Genomic DNA, 22108 nt, shown 5'->3' on the forward strand with positions numbered 1-22108 from the left:
TGTTAAGAGAATACTTAAAAACTGCAGGGAGATGAAATAATACACTGTTGAGTATCTGTAAAAATATAATGACCCATTAATTTTGCCATTGAATGCTATGCTATAACATTGAATGTTTACAGCATTAAATATTGAACACTGTAAAAATTGTAATTATAGTTAAATACTTGGCAGTTAATATTATTAAAATTGTAGATGTAGGTAAATACTTTGAGGTTAATATTTTATAGTACTACTTGTATACCAGAATAATTATATCAATTAGTCTTGTGCAGTTGTTTTGAACATACTGAGAATGTACAACTCATTTATTTCTCTTTCTCTGCTATGTTTCCTACAGACAAAGTCACATTTATCTCAAATAAAAGTTATGTTCCTTATTAGCATTGCTTTCGAAATTTAAAAAAAAATTAAGAATAGGTAGAGACAGACAGTGTCAATGTTAAAGTTTTCTCTAACTTTTTGAAGCACAGATATCATCTTAGTTTGCTTCTCATGATATCATCTTAGTTTGAAAAGAATATTTTTCAAGCTTCCTTTTGAACTTTGGAAGGGAGAATAAAGAAACAAATTATCAGGGCACCTGGGTGGCTCAGTCAGTTGAGCGTCCAGCTTCAGCTCAGGCCATGATCTCGCAGTCTGTGAGTTCGAGCCCCGTGTTGGGCTCTGTGCTGACAGCTCAGAGCCTGGAGCCTGCTTCGGATTCTGTGTCCCCCTTTCTCTCTGCCCCTCCCCACTCATGCTCTGTCTCTCTCTGTCTCAGAAATAAATAAATATTAAAAAAATTTTAAAAAGAAACAAATTATCTGTTCTTGATAGTTTCTTCTTTTGAATTCCTTGGGCCACTTCTAAAAATCTCCAAATAGCTTTGCCAAAACTTTCTGTTGTTAGCATATGTTAATGTTAGGTGGATACTAAAAGCATCATTACATCACAAAATTATAAAATGGATAATAGAATTTGTTGCAAATATTAGCTTTTCTTGGCTTTAGCAAAAAAAACCCAGGATGATAACAATGTTACACACAGACATGAATTTTGTTAGGATTAAATCATTTGATATTTTGCGATGTCATATAAAGTATATTCTAAGGTGTCATTATTATTATTATTATTATTTACTTATTCTAGAAAAATATATTATTAATTAGAATATTGGTATTAATAAGGACAATCACATTTCATTTGTCTTATGTAATGTTCACCATTGTTGTTATGTGTTTAAAAATCACACTGGAAGCACCTGGCTGGCTCAGTCAGTGGAACATGTGACTCTTGATTGCAGGGTTGTAAGTTTGAGCCCCACATTGAGTGTAGAGATTACTTAAAAATAAAATATCAAAAAAAACCCATACTGGACATAGACACAAGAGTAATATAGAGAATTCAAGTTGGAAAATAAGTAAAAAAAATTGTCAGCAAAGAAACCAAGTTTTGTCTCAACTATTTTATAAATACATAAATAATTTTTTTTGTAATCACTTCCTAAGCCACAATAGCATATTACACTTTTGCAATATTTTAAACAAATTCATTGTTATCAGACAGTGATGAAAAGAGATGGAAAGAGGAGGGCTTGAGACTAACCACTGAAGAAACACAAACTAGTGTCTCTTTCCTTGTCAGAGATGCAGGTACTGAGAGATCACCAATATCAGAGCAAATATATGGATAGAAAATGTCTCCACATTGTGGACATAGTCTCTGTCTTGGCTATCTATAATGTTTTTTTGTTAGAAAAGGAGAGGAAATGTGTTCCTAAGAAATAACATGGTAAAGGATCTTTAGTAGCTACCTAATAATAGTAAACTGGCTTGCCACTTATGAAGTGTATTAAATTGGAAATTAGATACCAGATTAATTTATACATATATGTATATGTGTATATATGTGTATATACACATGAAAGGTCATATATTCTGAATTTATACTATTAACTTAGCTCAGGATACCATAGTAAAATGACATAGACTAGATAGATTAAAACACAAACATTTATTTCTCACAGTTCTGAAGGCTGAAGTCAGAGATAAAGATGCCATCGTGATCAGTTTCTGGTGAGCGCTCTCTTGGCTTACAAAATGTTCACTGTCTTGCTATTTCTGTGTATAATTGAAAGAGAGAGAGAGAGAGGGAGAGTTCTGGTCTCTTCTTATAAGGACACTAACTCCATTATGGGGCCCCCATCATGACCTCATCTAAATTTAATTACCTCCCAAAGGCCTCATCTCCAAGTACCATCACATTGTGGGTTAAGTCTTCAACATATGAATCTGGGGGGAGGCACAAACATTGAACCTATAGCAACTATATATTATATTTAAAAATTAATTCACAGTTGAGCCTTCCATCTCTCCATCAATGTACATACCCAGTGTCTATTTGGGGCAAAGGTGTCAATCCAGAGCTCTAGTGTTTCCTGTTCTAGAAAATAGAGAATGCAGAGCAAATTACTTTTACGGTATTAAAGTCATGAGTAGGGAGACGATGTGGGAGTGCATTATGTCATATTTTGCTTGGTGGGTTTTATGCTATTTTTTAATACCAAATGTTATGTAATCTTTTCTATAGTGGAACTTAACACTGTATTTCTACTGTTTTCAAAGACCGTAGAGGGGAGCCTGATTACCTAATGATTCACGTGTTGCCTGTAGGTAACACTAGAATTGGCTGAAGGTAGAAACTTGTTAATTTGCGATTTGACCTCTCTGATGTCTGGCCCTGTGTCCAGACTCCCACACACTCACACACAACCTCTGTTTGTTAGCTTTGGGTCAGCCTATGACTCACCAGTCTTTAGAGTAATATTGTTGCTGAAGGAAATGGCAGAGTGTTTGGAAAAATCTATCAAAGTTTCCATTACTTCATTTAAAGGTTCTAGTGAATCTGCTCCACTAAGGAGACTGAATACTTACTGGTACATAAGCTGATGGAGATTTTCAGATGCTGGTGTTACTCCTTCAGTATCAGGCCTTACTTGGTGAAACTTCTAATCCATTGTCAAAATTTCACTTTCCTTTACCTTCTACTCTTTATAATAGGACACCACCTGTAAATTAATTATCGTCTACTACTATATAAGAGCTAGGCTGGAAACTGGACTCATTTCTCTGGCATGCAACTACAACATGGTTATTCCTTAGTGACTTTTAAAATAAGTTCACAAAAGGGACAACTAACAAATTATTCAGCAAAATCCCATATTTTCAACATGGATACCTTTACTCCTCTTTTCACTCAGAGTTCTAGGTGATTTTTTTAATGTAAAGGGCAATTTGAAAATATTTTGAGGCAGAAGGAAAAATACTTCAGAATTTATATGCAATGCAATAGAACAATCTATTCAATTAATTATTTTAATATAAAATGATAACAGGTAACATTTACAGAGCACTTCATATACATAACCATGTTATTGAGAACTTTATATGAATTATTTCTGGAATGAAGTTTGCAGCATCCTCAGAATCTTATTTATAAATATATTTCGTATGTGTTTTCCTGTGTGATATAGCATGTTTCTTAATTTTTTTTAATATTTATTTATTTTTGAGAGAGAAAGAGCATGAGCAGGGAAGGGGCAGAAAGAGAGGGAGACACAGAATCCAAAGCAGGCTCCAGGCTCTGAGCTGTCAGCACAGAGCCTGACGCAGGTCTTGAACTCACCAACCACGAGATCACAACCTGAGGCGAAGTTGGACATTTAATCAACAGAGTCACCCAGACCCCCCAGAATGTATCTTTTAGGGTATGTGAAAAATGGGTTTACATTTTAGTAATAGTTGTGAAATGAACACCCGTATAGTTACTATCTATGACAAGAAGTAGAACATTACCATTGCCATTGGTATCTCTTATTATGGATATTCCCCCCAGAGATTAATGATGATAATTCCTTTGCTTTTTAAAATACTATCTATACGTACGTTCCCCCATCATGCTTAGTTTGCCGAATTTTGAACTTCATATTAATAGAATCATACTGCAGTGTTTTTTTTTGTATCTTTTCTCAAATTTGTGTTTGTGAGATATATCCATGTTTTGCATGAAGCTAAAGTTCATTTATTCTTTGTAAGTGATATTATGCCATGGTTTATAACCTGACTATTGATGACATTTGTATTGTTTCTAGTTCGAGCCTTGAATGATAATGTTATGACCAGTTTTGAGCATGAATCTGGGGATGTAAGTGTCTAGAACAGTGTTTTTCAAATTTTAGCATCCGAACCATTTGCATTTTTAACAAGTTCCCTGGTGATGTTGATGCTAGAGGTCCCAGAGGCCACACCCGAACCTCTGATCCAGTGTGTATAAACAGACTAGAATTGCTAGGTTATAGGAGAGAAGTATCATCAGTCTTATGAAATTATCCCAGTTTTCCAAAGTGGCTAGACTAATTTCTATTCCATCAGAAGAGAATGTGCAATCCCATAGCCATCTTAAGACTGATTTGTGGGGCGCCTGGGTGGCGCAGTCGGTTAAGCGTCCGACTTCAGCCAGGTCACGATCTCGCGGTCTGTGAGTTCGAGCCCCGCGTCAGGCTCTGGGCTGATGGCTCGGAGCCTGGAGCCTGTTTCTGATTCTGTGTCTCCCTCTCTCTCTGCCCCTCCCCCGTTCATACTCTGTCTCTCTCTGTTCCAAAAATAAATAAAGGTTGAAAAAAAAATTAAAAAAAAAAAAAAGACTGATTTGTCTGCTGCTTTTTTTTTTTTTTTTTTGCTTATATGGTGGGTTTGTAATAGTTTCTTACTGTGATTTGAGTTTTACTTTAGTTGTTAATGAAGTTGAGTAAGTTTTAATATATTTATTGGCCATTTGGATGTATCTTTTGTCAAGTGGCACTCAATCCTCTTCTGTAGTTTTCCATTGGGCTTGTCTTTTCCTATTGCTTTGTAGGAATTCTTTATTTATTCTGAGCAGTAGTCTTTATTAGTTACATGTATTACAAATGTCTTCTCCCTCTCTGTGGTTAGTTTTTTAATTTACTTTATATACATTAATTACTTTGAAAATTTACATCTTATTGTAATAATTTTATCTATCTTTTTGTTGATGCTTTTGTGTCTTATTTAAGAAATCTTTCTTTATTCAAGATTATAAGGATATTCTCCCATATTATCTTCTAAGTCCTTATAGTTTATTCTCAAATTATTTTTAAGTGATCCTATTTTTTCCCTTTTCTTTCCTTCTTTTTTTCAGAGAGCTAAACAATTATCTAGGGGCTATTTATTGAAAAATGATCTTTTCTTCACAGATCTGTAATACTGACTCTGTCAGATAACAGGAATCCATATAATTTTGGATTCATCCTGGGATCTCCATTCTGTCAATTGGCCTACTTTTCTATCCCTCTGCTAATCCCACAAATTACTCATTACTATGGTTCAGGGATTGGTGAACTTTATTCCATAAAGTTTAGATAGTATTTCTTTTAGGCTTTATGGGCTTTATAGGACCCATATAGTCTCTGTCTTCTTTTTTCTTTAACAACCCTTTAAAATGTAAAAAAGCATTCTTAGTTCAAGGGCTATACTATATACTAAAACAGGCTATGGATCAGATTTGGCCTGTAGCCGAAGTTCTCTGAACACTGCTAAAGGTTTATTTTAAATTTTTGTATCTGTGTCAGTTAGTCATCGCCATAAAAACACAGTTGATTAAAACAATAAACATTTATTTTTTTCTCATGAACCTGTAGGTCAGAAGGTAGGTTCCTCTGTGGGTTGGACAGGCAGCTCTGGTGATTTTGGTTGGTTTCTGTCACATGTTTAGGTGTCAGTTGATATTAGGTCGTTTTGAAAGTCTACAGGTGACACAGTTAGTCTCGGTCTCCTTCAGGGTAGCCTGATCTTATTCCCAGGGCAGCTCTTAGCAGAGATCAAAGCATGCCAAGTGTCTTGAAGCCTAGGCTCAGAACTAGCCCATTGTCACTTTCACTGCATTCTACAAATATGTTCAGAAATTCAGCCCAGATTAAAGGACTGGAAACATAGACTCTACTTCTTGTTGAAAGAATCTGCAAAGTCATATTGCAAAAGGTGAGGAAATATAGTAGATGGCAATTTATCTACCAAATATCTAGTTGAGCAAAATCTCTTATTTTGTTCTTTATCTTCATTAAGGCATTTGAGTTGAGTCTTGAAGTATGAACCAGAGTTTGTCATGCAGAAAGGAGGAAGATCATTTGAGTAGATGGAAAAGCTTTTTCAAGGTACTAAACTGCTAAAAGGCCTCTCATGTGCAAGGAATGCCAGGCAGTTCCACAAGTTGGGTGAAGAGTCCAAGGATTACAGGGGCCAAAGATAAATTTAGAAAGGTAGTTTGCGGCAAATTTTTAAGGGGGCTAATCTTATAAGAAATGGGCAGTGATAAGGTTTTATTTTTAATGGCTGAATCACATGATGTAATCAGACTTAAGTTCTAGAAATTTCACCAGAGGGAGGCAAGATGGAAGAGAGGTTGACTAGTTGAATTTTATAGGAATAGGTCAGCTGAGAAACAATGGAGACCTAAACTAAAATTGTAGTAGAGGGAGATTCAAGAGAAATTTTGAAAGTGCAATGAATGAGATACAGTAAATTATCAGATATGGAAGATAAGGAGAAGAAAGAAACCATACATGTTAACTTTTCTTGCTCAGGTGCTATTAGTTGTAAAGCTATTCACCAAGATAGAGGACATGGTGGAGAAAAATGGGGAGGGGGACGCAAGAATAACAAGTTCATTTTTCATACACTGAGGTTCGACTTCACAGAAAGTACATGGATAGATAGAAGTCTTTGAGCCAACATGCTGATTAAATATATGGATTTTGGTCATTGGAATTAATATCACTCTGATGTAAATTGATTGGGAAATTTGCCAATGGTCAATTCTGTGGAACAGCAACATCATCCCATCATAGTGGCATATTTCAATTAATCATTTCACCATACAAACCTTACATTTTAGAATTCTCTTTGTAATTTGTAATGCCATGTGAAAATATTGTAGAGTCAGAGGAATGCTTCTCAAATTTCAATGTGGATAGGTGTGACTGCAGATCTTGAAAATAGGCAGATTTCAAATTTGTTAGCCAGAAGTGGGCTGAAATTCTGAATTTTTATGAGTTCTCAGATGATGCTGATAATGCTTGCCTATGGACTACACTTTGAGTAGCAAGTTTATATGCAGCATTTCTAGTTCATGATGTTTTTAATTAAGTGCCATTTACTATTGTCCATAACAGGCAGTAGCCAAGTCCAACCTCACAAATAAAAAAGCCTCTTTAAAAGTCTCCCATACCTTAATAACATCCAGGTTATATGTCTTACCATAAGGATGAGCAAAGAAATAAATCCTGAGCAGTCTTGACCCTTGCTCCAAAAGTACAGAGCACGAATTCTCTCAGACAGGCCAAGGTGTATGTGTCCACATGCGTTAGGTACCTTTGACCCAACAGCTGTCACTAAGTACATCCAATACTCAGGAAACAGCAGGGTAAGTGGTTGAATAGTCAACAAGGCTAAAAGTCAAGCGTAGATACAGAAATTGATGTAGAGTGATTTTTGCCACTGGAACTTAAACTGGCTGTGTATTCCTTTTCTCTAATCAGAAGCAGCTTCCCTTCCAGCTGTACCGGATATTCTGTTTATTCACTTTGTACTTTAGTAGCAAGTGTCCTTTAGCGAAAACTTCATTTCCCAGCATATCTTCAGGGATCTCCATTAGACTGGTAACAGATTATCACCATCTGTTGGTGATTATTTCCACTATGTAACAGCCCGATCTAAGAGATGGGTCCTCTTTCCTCAGCAGAGCAACACCTTGGGACAACTAGGTCAGTCTCGAGAGGAGATGCAAGAATTGCAGCTGGTTGTACATAATCAATATTAAAACAGCCTGCGGGTTTCTACTTCTATTCTTCACATTTATTTTTGCAAGTTGGGGACTATCAAGTCTTTTTCACATTTCACAGTCTGTTCCTGATTCAAGAACAAATGAGAAGAGAACCAATGCCATTGCTTTATGAAAGAATTGACAGCCACATCATTTATTTTGTTTCCACTTTAACACCATCAGATTTTTTAAAAATTATGTATTCATTGCTTCAGTTAACTTGTAATTAGTGGAAATTCACAAAACACAAATATAAACATATTACATATATAAAATATGAATTAATTAACCAGAAAAATTCCATTTGGGGCATATTTACTAATGATACTATTTGGAATATGATTGTAGATTAAATAAAATATAATTTATATGATGTCTAAACAACTTCACAAGAACCATCCATCTATATTTGCTCATTAAAACTATACGTGCTGAGTTTTGGTGATAGGCTTATTCTAGGCATAGAGAATATTGTAGGCATATCCTAGACACCTGATGAAAGACACCTGATGAAAATACCTGTCTTCATGTAGCTTATGTTTTAATTATGGAAGGTAGACAAGCTATCAAATAAAATATTTGATATGTTAGTGATAAATTCCATGGAAGACAAAAATAATGGATATGTGTTAAAAAGTGCTGATTAGAAAGGGGAACCTGTTATTTTAAATAGAGTGAATGAAGTATATCTCTGGACACTTATCCTTTACCCCAAATATAGAGTTTTTTAAGAGACATTTCAAAGTTATCACTTCAGATATTGAAAAGATAATTTCAGGTGATGGGGTAATACCCTGTTTTTCCAGTACAAGAATGGAAAGGAATGGAATTTTTCATTCCCTAGAACAATGTCAACATGTTTAGTGGCTTAAGCTACAAACAACACTTTGGGGAGATGTCCAAGGTACTGAGCTCATGATAATTTCTAGTAGAGGCAACCTCCAGCTGCTCCTTGTCAGTCAAGTAATGAGACTGCCTAAGTCACTCAGCTTTATCCTCTCTCTGGAGTAGAAGCCTATAGAAATATGAGCTAAGCAATTTTTTTTTTTGCAAACTTTTTAAAATAAACTTAAAAAATATCCTTCCATGAGTAATCTTTTAATTTGGGTCACTTCTTTATTGAAAATGTGATAGCATATGTTTTCTTTAATTTCTCTACATTCTGAAATTAAATCTTAAAGTAGAAGACATTCTACTTTACAGTAGTAGAGTGAGATACATAAATTTTGGCTCAAGTCTTGGCTATATCATTTAGGAGACCAGTGACTTAGGAAAATTACTTAATGTCACTGAGATTTTGTAAAATGAATATTATAAAGCATACCTAATAGAATGTGAAGATTTAATAAAATAATGCATATAAAGTATCTATTGCTGCACCTGGACTATAATAATTGCTTTAAAATGTTAATTTTTATCCTCTTCTCTAATGTTGAGACAATTCTCCATGGGTTCTTGTGTTTCTGCACATGTTGTAAGCACAACCAATGCCAACTTTGGGAAATTTACCAAGGATCAGTTCTGCAGAACAGCAAGTTCTCCTGGATTATCTTTTCAAGGATGTGTATAGAATGCAGTCTTAGAAGTTATAGTATTTCCTTTCATTGCAAAGGAAAGGCATATTTACTATCTACTATGATAAAGATAATATCTCCTGGAGAAAAGTCTGGGCAGGCTTGCTTTTAGCCGGTAATAAATTACTAGTATTTCCAAGCTTGGGGTTCCTCTTTTGTACCATGACTTACTGAATATACCATTGATACATCCATCTGGCTCTGGTTACATTGCCTTGTAGAAACAGAAGCTCAGGAAACTGGTGCAAAAGTGATAATGACTCTGGCTACTGATGTTATGGGTAATAAGCTTTCCTCTTCTCTGACCCAAGATTCTCATGTTTCCTGCCATCATGCATATAATGGTGGTAGGCTAATTGGTTACCTTCTAACTAATGTAAAACTCTTCACAGACCCTTCACAGTTCTTGACACTTACACCTCTCTAGTCCATTGTTTCTCTATGTCATATATAGCAAAATTGTATTCCCATAATTTAATCCACTTTCTTATTGGGTTTCAAAGCCTAATTGTTACGATGAGAATCAGAGAATTTGAATGTATCAGCTTTAAAATTAAATAGTTAGACTTCAGTTTTAAAATGGTGTATCTCTTGCAGATTCTAATGCTGTTTCTCTTAACTTCTCAATAAACTTATTATGAAGACATACATAATGATGAAAACACTCATAATAAATACTAGAAGTAAAAATAAACCCATTCCTAGAATTTGAAAATGTTCATTAACATATTTATTCAAAGTAGATCGCACAGGGCAATGTGTATCCCATATGGAGACCATCCTTCCAGAAAACTAAGAATTTGACTTAAGGATTTTCAGGAAACCCATAGTTCTCTCAATGTCTGTAGAGTGGCTCAGAAATACAAAGATTATGCCAAGCAGAAGAGTGAAAATCATCCCTTTAATGTGTGGATGGTGTTTGCTCAAGAGAGCCAGAGTGCTGCTTCCTTCATTCTACCTTACTGTTCCACAGTTGTATCTTTCTTCCTATATCCAAAGAAATTGCTGGACAGGTTTGTGTAGGGCTTGGGAGGTGGTGAGTAATGAAACAGAGGAGGGCCTGGAAGTAATGCTTTGTGTGTTTGAAATGTGGAGCAGATCTAAGAGGTGTCCTTGTAGGAGTTTAGACTAGTGAATTTGTTATCAGATACTGGTTTCTATCTAGTGTCAACAATTAGGCAGTAGGAGAAGGAGCACATTTTGATCAGGGCAGAAGAGCCATGATAATTGAAAAGATGGTAGACACCAATAAACTAGCTAGGAGCTATGCACATTGATCTACAGGAAGGAAATAGAGTATTTCTTTGAACTTTCATAACAAATTCATATCTCTGAAAACATTTTAAAATAAGCACCAGAAAAAATGCTACAAACCATTTAGCATACCTAATAGGATAACAGAAGACATGGAACACAAAGCCATGCACATAATCACAGAATAAAAATATAAACTTTATGAAAGCGAGTCTCATTGATTCAGTACTGCTGTTTCCATAATATTCATCAATAAATACTGTTGAATGATGAATTAGATTAAAATTCAAATGGATGAGAGAAATAGTTCTAGGGAACTAAATGTAGAAACAAATCTGCAGCAAGGAAAGACGAAAACCTGGAATTGTTATTTAAAGGAATGAACAAAACACAAAACAAAGGCAGAAAAATAAGCAAATGAGCAAAATTCCCTAAAATATATGTTAAAATAGTATTAGAGAACTTAAAATTACACTTATGATAATTCAAATATGATGTAAATTTATTAATTCCAGAAGAAGATAAACCAAAGACGTGTCAACATAAAAAATATTTTAAAATAAAAAAGGAGCATGGTTTGTGCATAAAGGAACAATCTGTCTACTAAGAGACAAATATATAAAACAATATGTATATGATCTAATATGATGCTCTCCATATAATAGTTGTCAAACTAATATTTTAGAGATATTGGTGTAGCACTACCCAAGAAGATAACATGTAAACTGTCTTGATAGATGAATAGTACTTCATGATGGGAAGGATATTCCAAAGAATGTAAGGGCATTCCAAATAATTTCAAGTACATAAGTTATTTAGGAAATAATGTTTGATATCACAAGAAGTAGAAGATACATGAAGGAAAATTGTAGGAAAATAAACTAGAAGATTAGAGAAACAGCACATTTCTCCCCTATTAAATATACATACGTATGTGTGTACATGTATATATTTAGCTTTTTTTGAAGATGTACAGGGAGTTAGCCATTGTGCTTTCATAGAATGTAATGTTGTATAACTTTCACTGTTGCCTTGAATCTATATTTAAAGATTTTATTTTATTTCCTAGAATAATTTTTAAATAGTAATATTTCTGACACTTCTTGCAAAGTATAATGAAGAAACCATCAGCTTTGGAGTTGGAGAGACCTGGCATCTGATTCACACTGAGATGTTGACTTTGATCAAGGCACTGAACTTTCTGTAAATAAACTTTCTGTAAATAAAGGATATTGTGTGATAGCTTGTGATTATGATGGCTTTTAAAATAATTTGACTTTTAGAAAGGATAGTTTTACACTATGACTTAGAAATTTGACTTAAACCTATGTAATCTATCATTGGGCCTAGAACATAGTGTAGGTGCTTAAATAAGTGTTATTTCCATTAATTGTGTGCGTGTGTGGTGTGCAGGCACATGTGTTCTACATTGTCAAACACAGATCTCTTTCAGTAGTAGGGTATCCGGAAATATTATTATTTTGATGAAATTAATGTTAGTAGGAAAAAAAGCCTTATATGATGATTAAGACGGCAGACTCTGGAACCTCAATGCCTAGATTTGAATCTTGGCTCTGCCACTGACCAGCCATAGGAACAAGTGTGTGGCTTTATCTCTGTTTCCCCATCAGTATAGTGGAGATAATAAATACTTACTTCTTAAGGCGGTCATATAGTAGAAGAGTTAATATAGGGGCACCTGGATGGCTCAGGTAGTTGAATGTCCAACTCTTGATTTCAGATCAGGTCATGATCTCACAGTTCATGAGATAAAACGTCATACCAGGCTCCATGCTGACAGTGTGGATCCTGCTTGGGATTCTCTCTCTCCCTCTCTCTCTGCCCCTCTTGTACTGTTTCTCTCCCTGTCTCTCAAAATAAATAAACATTTAATAAATATATATATATTTATTAAATATATACATATATTAAATATATGCAAATATTAAATATATACATATATACATTTATTAAATTAAATTTATTATATTAATATATATTGTATATATTTATATATTATATATATTTCAATATATATTTTTATGTATTTCCAATATTATATATTATATATATTTCCAATTATATATATATTTATATATTATATGTATATTTCATATATATGTATATATATATATTTGGAAAGGTGCTTGGAACAGAGTAAGCTCTGCTAATGCATATTAGCTAATAAAATTATTGAAAAGCTAGAACATGCTTTTGATGGTGGTTTCTCAGATGCATCTTATGTTTAAACCCCCATGGTTTTGAAACTGCTTTCCAGACAAAATGAGAGAGAAAAAACTTGCTCTATGAGGTTACCAGCGGAAGTGTGTCCTCCTCATTAATTATTGAAAAGATCTATATTATATACTGTGATTAGGTCTAAATCCAAATTTCTACAGTCAGAATAAAGTTTTCTAAGTCCAATGTTAGTTTCAAAGCCATCTAATCATAATATGTCATACACCAAATTGAATAGTTATTGATACCCCATTTTCTTTGTCTGAAAAATAGTCACAATACTCCTCTATTTGGTATTAATTCAATAGAATTAAATATAATAATGTACTTAAAGTGATGCCCTTATGCCTAACTTAATAAACATTCTATTAGGTATTGTTATTATTATCAATCTTTTTCAAATTGTCTCCCCATTTATTACCTTACATGTCTGTTTAACATTTATGAATAATTATGAGAATATGGCTATTGAATCTAAGAGCCAAGATTTTAACTGGTTTCCTGTTGCAACCTAGCATAGCACCAATGAAATCGGGTGCACTCCTTTTACCCATTGATGAGGCCAGGCTGTAAAAACTTTAAATATGTCAATAACAGGAGGAAAATATTTTTCAGAGTCTGCCTTTCTGTTCCAAATATTTATTTCTTTTGAAAGAAGAGAAGAAACAGGTCTTAGATTCAATTGGATATTGTCTGCTGGTGATTTAAAACTGTGCTTTCATGCACCATTTGCTAAAGAGACTGTCTTTTTTTCCATTGGATACTCTTTCCTGCTTTGTCAAAGATTAGTCGACCATACATTTGTGAGTCCATTTCTGGGTTCTCTACTCTGTTCCATTGGTCTAAGTGTCTGTTTTTGTGCCAGTACCATACTGTCTTGATGATTAGAGCTTTGTAATATAGGCTAAAGTCTGGAATTGTGATGCCTCCAGCTTTGGTTTTCTTTTTCAACATTACTTTGGCCATTCGGGGTCTTTTGTGGTTCCATACAAATTTTAGGATTGTTTATTCTAACTTTGAGAAGAATGCCAGTGCTATTTTTATTGGGATTGCATTGGATGTGTAGAATGCTCTGGGTAGTATTGACATTTTAACAATATTTGTTCTTCCAATCCATGAGCATGGAATGTTTTTCCATTTCTTTGTGCCTTCTTCAATTTCTTTCATAAGTATTCTATAGTTCTCAGTGTACAAATCTTTTACCTCTTTGGTTAGGTTTATTGCTAGGAATTTTATGGTTTTTGGTGCAATTATGATATGAGTCTTTGATATCTCTTTCTGTTGCTTCATTATTGGTATATAGAAATGCAACTGATTTCTGTACATTGATTTTATATCCTGTCAGTTTGCTGAATTAATGTATCATTTCTAGCAGTTTTTGGGTGGAGTCTTTGGATTTTCAATTTAGAGTATCCTGTCATCTGTGAAAAGTGAAAGTTTGACTTCTTCTTTGCCAATTTGGATGCTTTTTATTTCATTTTGTTGTCTGATTGCTCAGTCTAAGACTTCCAACACTATGTTAAACAACAGTGGTGAGAGTGGACATTCCTGTTATGTACCTGACCTTCGGGGGAAACCTCTCAGTTTTTCCCCATTGAGGATGATATTAGCTGTGGGCCTTTCATATATGGCTTTTATGATGTTAAATTATGTTCCACCTATCCCGACTTTCTTGAGGTTTTTATTAAGAAAGGATGCTGTATTTTGTTGAATGCTTTTTCTGCATCTATTAACAGGATCATATGGTTCTTATCCTTTCTTCTATTAATTTAATGTGTCACATTGATTGATTTGCAAATATTGAACCAGCCCTGCAGTCCAGGAATGAATTCCACTTGATCATGGTGAATAATTCTTTTAATATACCATTAAATTCAATTTGCTAGTATCTTGTTGAGAATGTTTGCATCCATGTTCATCAGGGATATTGGTCTGTAGTTCTTTTTAGTGGCGTCTTTGTCTGGTTCGGGAATTAAGGTAATGCTGGCTTCATAGAATGAGTCTGGAAGCTTTTCTTACAATTTCCATTTTTTGGAACACTTGAGAAGAATAACTATTAAATCTACTTTAAAAATCTGGTAGAATTCCCCTGGGAAACCATCTGACCCAGGACTCTTATTTGCTGGGAGAGTTTTGATAATTGGTTCATTGCCTTCATTGGATATGGGTCTGTTCAAATTTTCAATTTCTTCCCATTTAAGTTTTGATAGTGTATGGGTGTCTAGGAATTTTCCCATTTCTTCCAGATTGTCCAGTTTGTTAGCAGATAATTTTTCATAGTATTCTCTGATAATTGTATTTCTCTGGTGTTGGTTGTGACCTCTGCTCTTTCACTCATGATTTTCTATATTTGGGTTCTCTCTCTGGGAGAACTGGACAGAAACATGCAGAAGGATTAAATTAGACCACTTTTCTTACACGATACACAAAAATTAACTCAAAATTAATGAAAGACCTAAATGTGAGACAGGAAACCATCAAAATCCTACAGGAGAAAAAAGTCAACAAGCACCCTGACCTTAGCCACAGCAACTTCTTACTCAACATGTCTTTGATGGAAAGGGAAATAAAAGCAAAAATGAACTATGGAGATCTCAAAGATTAAAAAAAAAAAAACAACTTCTGCACAGCAAAGGAAACAATCAACAAAACCAAAAAGCAACTGGCAGAATGGGAGGAGATATTTGCAAATGACATATCAGATAAGGGGTTATTATCCAAAATCTATAAAGAACTTACCAACCTCAATACCTGAGAAACAAATAATCCAGTGAAGAAATGGGCAGAAGACATGAACAGACACCTTTTCATGAAGACATCCAGATGGCTAACAGACACATGAAGAGATGCTCAACATCACTCATCATCAGGGAAATACAAATCAAAACCACATTGAGATATGATCTCACACCAGTCCGGGTAGCTAAAATTAATAACTTAGGAAACAACACATGTTGGTGAGGATGTGGAGAAAGAGAAACCTTCTTGCACTGTTGGTGAGAATGCAAACTGGTTCAGCTGCTCTGGAAACCAGTGTGGAGGTTTCTCAAAAAATTAAAAATAGAATTACCCTATGACCCAACAATAGCAATGCTAGGAATTTATCCAAGGGATACAGGAGTGCTGCCTCATAGGGGCACGTTTACTCCAATATTTATAGAAGCACTATCAACAATAGCCAAATTATGGAAAGAGCCCAAATGTCCATCAACTGATGAATGGATAAAGAAGATGTGGTTTATGTATACTATGGAATACTGCTTGGCAGTGAAAAAGAATGAAACTTTCCATTTACAACCACGTTCATGGAAGTGGAGGGTATTATGTTAAGTGAAATAAGTCAGTCAGAGAAAGACAGATATCATATGTTCTCACTCATATGTGGAAGTTGAGAAACTTAGCAGAAGACCATGGGGGAAGGGAAAGAAAAAAAAAGTTACAAACAGAAAGGGAGCTAAACCATAAGAGACTCTAGATACAAAGAACAAATTGAGGGTTAATGGAGGAGGACAGTGGGGAGGAGAAAGAGGGTGATCGGCCTTCAGGAGGGCATTTGTTGGGATGAGCACTGGGTATTGTATGTAAGTGATGAATCATGGGAATCTACTCCTGAATCCAAGAGCACACTGTATATTCTGTGTGTTAGCTAAATTAACAATAAATTATATTAAAAAAACCCTGTGCCTTCCTGTTTCTATTTTTCACATTCCTCTTATTGCTTTTTCTTTTCTTTTTTTTTTTTTCCTGTCATGGTGTTCCCTTAGATAAGAGATTAATTCTTCACTTAATGATAGTTATCATTTACAGGTGTAAAAATTTTGTATCTTTTATTACAAAGTAGCCCAGTGGCTCTTTTCTTCTCATAGTCCCAGTTTTCAGTATATTCCTCTTCCTGGGTTTATATTGTTTATTCTGTATGGTGGACATTTTATACTATGCTATGTAATACTAGAGTCCTTTAACTCTGCTGAAATGTCTTATGTCATTTGATTTTGACTATGAAACTTATTTTATAACATTCTTTCCATAAAAAATTCAGAATTATCACTTACAAAGCAAGTGATACTGATGTCGATGTAGGCATCATATTTTTGAGACAAGTTGCATATTTCCAAATTAGTTCTGTCATTAAAAGTAAAAGTTCTCTCAGAGTAAAGTTATAAAACAAAACAAACATCTATACTGTGACCAAAATGTCTAAGTCCAACTCAAGAAAAACATTGATAGTTCTCATTAGGAGTATTTATTTTTTACATTATACAAATTCTCACTGTGAGACACATAAAAATGTATAGCTTGAAACATTTACTCAGACTTATAATTCATGCACAAAAATCTTGTTTAGAAAGCTAAGAAAATATATTTCCATTCCTGTTTTTTTTAATTTAGCTTTATTCAAATAGTTCAAAAATAGGTTAAAATGATTACATGTGGAATAAGAATAAGGTTGGAAAAGTAAAATTTTGAAATGCTTTCTCTCTTTCAATAATAACTATCAAGTATCCATTTTCTTCAAAGTGGAGTTGCAATAGATAGGTTCACATTGCTTTTACAGACATTATTAAAATATAATCTCAAACTCAAGGAAACTTTTATGTAAATGATTTTTTTAAACCTCCAAAAATTTAAAATTCGACTCAATTTATTTTTATTAGATGGGTTCCTGGCTAGTTTCCACTTCCTGAGGCTTTTTATTCTGAGTTTATTTTTAAGACTAATTATCTTCACCTACATAAACTTCCTGGATTTCAGAATACTTAATTGGCTGGTCAAGTGTCTCTGCTATCCAGATGAAAGTTACCTATCATGCATCCTCAAAGAGAGCCAAAATTCAGACCAGATGCCATCTACTCAAGGGTACTGGAGGAACTGAAGCATTAAATTGTTGGCAGTATTAGCCAACATGTGTAGCTCATCATTGCAAACAAGCGTTCAGCCAATGGAGTGGTGCACTGTCATTGTGACCTGTAGATATTGGAAGAGTTCCAGAAATGACATAAGGTATTATGCATTAATACAGAGCAGGTGGCAGGCAGGTAGGCACCCAAGGTAGGCTAAACAAATGTATGAACTTACTCTTTAAGTTGAATAAGTTATACACTGACATAATTTAGATATGTAGGCAAATTCTTAGCAAAAACAAAGAGTACTCGTATTTAGATTCTCATTATTCAGAACTTGATTTGGAACTTGTACAAAGAAATTGGATTTTAAAGTGCTCTGAGCAATTCATTGTCATACAAAGTGTGCCTTTTTTAAATCACAAATTCAGAATTCCCGGATTATTCTTATCTTTTTCTACATAAAGGGAAATAGTAGTAATGTATGCCTTTAAAAGAAGAACAAAATGTTTAATATTTGCCTTTTAAAAAGTAAAATGATAGGACAGCACCAGGAAATATACATAGGAGGGAGGTGTTCCTATATCTCCAATCTGAATAATCTGAATTTAAAAAATCTCACATCCTTTTAGATTTCACAAGACTCAAAGAAATGTGAAATATTTGACATTTTCACCTTAGTGTTTTCACACATAAACGAGACACCTTTCAATGTAAGTAGCGAATTTTCTTTTCCTGTTGAGAGCTAGTTTTGCAACTCAAAGGGTAAATAAGGAAAAAATGTTGCTTTAGAATTTTCTGAAATGATACAACTCACATGCAGTGAACTCTAATTCCACTATTTCTGCAAGTGGCCTTGAGTCAGAATCTTAGTTGTTGAATTGCTGAAAATTTAGAAGTTATCTCTTAACTAGTCTACCATGTATGTGCAAATCAGAAAAGGTGTGAAAATTTTGCATTGACAGAGTTCAGTTCTTTCAGCCTTAGTTACACATTTAGTTGTCACTTAAGTTTTAATTGAATAAAATTAGGCCCCTTATTTTCAATTAAACTATGCAAAGTTTTAAGTGTGCAGCAGCGACTTCATTCACTGTAGTGTTGACCTCTTGGAAATGAAAGCCAAGGTGATTTTTGATGTATGTATGTTATTTTTTTGGAAATGAATTCAGGGACAAGATGTGGCTGAGCTTTGAAGATATCAGATGTTGAATATAGAAAACTTGCTGCATTTCTAAGCAAGGATGAGACCCTCTGGGAACATAAAGGGCACCCACAGTAGCAGTGAAAAAAAGACGAGAAAATTATAGAAAGCCTTCAACACCAGACAGAAGAGTATGTATTTAAAACAGTCAATAGGGGGGCGCCTGGGTGGCTCAGTCGGTTGAGCGGCCGACTTCGGCTCAGGTCATGATCTCGCGGTCTGTGAGTTCAAGCCCCGCATCGGGCTCTGTGCTGACAGCTCAGAGCCTGGAGCCTGTTTCAGACTCTGTGTCTCCCTCTCTCTGACCGTCCCCGTTCATGCTCTGTCTCTCTCTGTCTCAAAAAATAAATAAACGCTAAAAAAAAACAGTCGATAGGGAATGGTGATAGGGTTTTGGAAAGGGTATGGCATGATTAGCGCTGTGCATTTTGACAGCAGTGTATAGAATAGAACGCAAAAGAGAGAAGCAGGGATTGGGTGGGGTGGTACTGTGTAAGGTTTGAACATCAGGCGCTGGTTTCTGACAGACCTGGGTGTGAAACCCAGGCCGCATATTCATGAGTCCCAACTTCGTGTATCTTACAGGACTGGAGCACCCATCACATCCTACCCCTGTGGAGGTAGCAGCAGAAACTCTGCTGTACCTGCTCCTCAGGATTCTGAGTCTAGCTCCACACGGCCTCTCCTCTCAGGTCCTGGAGTTCCAGGAGCAGTCAAGTGGGATCCCTTCCTCAGAGGTCTCAGCTCCAACCCCCTGGGCCTCTCCCGCAAGCTCCTGGCTTCTGATATTCCCCATCTCCATCACTTTGTTCTCTGTGCCCCAGCAGAGCTGTTTCCTGCAGATATGTCAGGGTTCCTTCAGTGTCTTCTTTGTGCTTGTCCAGGCCTTCAGAGCATGTGTAAACCAATCTCTATGCTAAATCCCTTTATTGTAATACCTAGTGACTTGGTTCTCATTTTCCTGGCTGGACCCTGGCTGACAGAGTGAGTGTGAACAGATATATAATCTAGGTAGACAACATGATGGGAACACTGGAATGGGACAGTTTAAGTACAGTCAGAGAAGGGAACTAGCTGGATAGGATTAGACCACGTAGTTGAACAAGTGACATCCTAAAAATTAAGCAAGGAAAATTAGGGTGGGGTTTCAATGATGTATTAAGTGTCTCACTCATTATGTACAAGCCAATCTGACTTCTGTAACTTGGGTCATTCATCTTTATTATTTCCTCAAGAACACAGTGATCCAGGGAAACTCTTAAAATGCAATCTTCTTTAAAAATATACGGAGACTCTTAAGCGTCCCCATCAGGTTAAGTGGCCTATAGAGGCATCCAGAGAGATGTGTAGTAGGCAGATGGATATGTGGTTCAGAGCCTCATGAGAACAATCTAGACTAGAGATATATGTTTTGAAGTCACCAGTATACAGATCACAATTGAGTTGGGGGGGGGGGGAGGAGGCAATGAGGTTACCAAGAAAGAGAGCAAAGAGTGAGAGAGTACACCATTTATGGCTAAACATGAGGGGCAACAGTTCCCATTGTCTTTTAATAGGATATCTGTGCTTCAAACAAATCACTCTGATTTCTGTCTCTCATGTGTTATTTATGAATTCCTGCCTTTAACCCTGGAATAAAGTCATATACACCTGGAATAAGGTATCTGCTATTTCCAGCAATACTTGCTGTGAAGCCAACATTGGATAGTAGAATAGGCTTGGGCTTTGGGTCCTAAAATCTTGGGTTTGTTGTGGGGTTGACATAAAATCATCATCCTACTTCTTAATAGTTAAGAACTCTTCAACCTCAGGGATTCTCTGTCCTCCTCTGTAATATTAATACTAATACTAATATGCATTAAGGGTCACACAACAGACATTTGTTGGATGGCTACTAAATGTCAGTTGCTGCTCAGTTGTCAGTATGGGTAAAAGAGGAAGAAGAGTTCACAGTCCAGTGGGGTGGCAGACAATGTTTTGAGGTGACTGTAGTGCAATATATAGGGAACCAATAGAGAATGGGTGGGTACAGGGAAGGGGAAGGAGGGACAGATGATATGTCAGCTGTTGAAGCTGAATCTTGAGGAGACTATGAGAGTTAATGGAATGAAAATGGAAGAGCACAGTATTGGGAATTTAATGTCAGATTTTAGTTAGAAGGAGTTTTTACTTTCTTCCCTTTGACTACTTCCCTCTAATCCTGGATCAAAATTCACCTATTTCAGAAACATGTCCTGAGCTTACTGGCCTCCTTTGTGCTTCCCTTTAGTCTTGTATTCTAATTTGCTTGAATAGACACACACACACACACACACACACACACACACACACACACACACATTAAATCATTTTGTTCTTTTGGATATAACTGATAATTTCCCTTATATTCCAGTAGGTGTCCCTATTTTTTTAGATAGAAAGAAAATTTACTTGGGGAAAATTATTTTGGATGTCTGTAACACTGTTCAAAATAGTAAATGCTTAATAAATTTTTAAAAACTGTTTTTATCATATAAATAACAAGCTAGGTACATCAGTGAAAAAGGTATTTACAAAATAATTCTTAATACATAACCATTTTGCTCTTACATAAATCACAGAAGAAGATCAAAAACTAGCTGGTCACAGCATAAAGACCATTGAAGACATGACAAGAGCAGGCTCCAGTGTGATAGGAGATGATGTGAGTGGAGGAGAGATTCTGAGATGAGAAAGTCCTAACGAACTCTACAGACAACTCTCTCCGGAGGTTCTGCTGTGAGGGTAAGAGAGGACTATGCTGATACTTAAGGGGAAATAGAGGGGATTGCTATTTTTAATACTAAGACCCTAAAACATGTTTGTGTATTCCTGGGAATGTTCCAATAAAAAGGGGTGACATAGGAGAAAACCCTGCAACCTTTGGCAAACGTCTTTTCCCTCTTCTATAAAATGCATGGCCTAAAATTAGAGATCACCAAGCTATTTTTAGCTTAAAAATTTCTGCCATTCCATGATTCTCTATGGTTTTGTTTTTTTGGGTCATTACCCCACACTGATAGGACTGTATAACTATTAAAATGTTGGTATTTAAAGATAATTGCGTTCCTAACAGAAAATGAAGCAAACGTATAATAGAATGT

The 22108-nt window shown here is 35.3% G+C and overlaps 2 long non-coding RNA genes across 4 annotated transcripts in view; one reads left to right on the plus strand and one right to left on the minus strand.

The window, feature by feature from the left end:
* Positions 1-1999: 1999 nt before the first annotated feature.
* On the minus strand, positions 2000-17836 carry LOC123384961. The gene is made up of 4 exons (XR_006596815.1): positions 17746-17836; positions 2372-2424; positions 2213-2273; positions 2000-2102 (listed from the first exon to the last, which is right to left on the minus strand). It is a non-coding gene; the product is annotated as an uncharacterized LOC123384961 (long non-coding RNA).
* LOC109499001 overlaps positions 17025-22108 on the plus strand; it is a 96915-nt gene continuing 91831 nt past the window's right edge. Inside the window, exons 1-3 of one of the 3 annotated variants that reach the window (XR_006596814.1) lie at positions 17025-17993; positions 18955-19117; positions 21587-21749. This is a non-coding gene — a long non-coding RNA (uncharacterized LOC109499001). Of the gene's footprint in view, positions 17994-18018; positions 18499-18954; positions 19118-21586; positions 21750-22108 lie in introns of those variants that run through there. The other 2 variants (XR_006596812.1, XR_006596813.1) reach the window with 2 other exon arrangements.

This window comes from Felis catus, chromosome B1 (genome assembly GCF_018350175.1).
Source record: "Felis catus isolate Fca126 chromosome B1, F.catus_Fca126_mat1.0, whole genome shotgun sequence".
Classification (NCBI taxonomy): Eukaryota; Metazoa; Chordata; class Mammalia; order Carnivora; family Felidae; genus Felis; species Felis catus.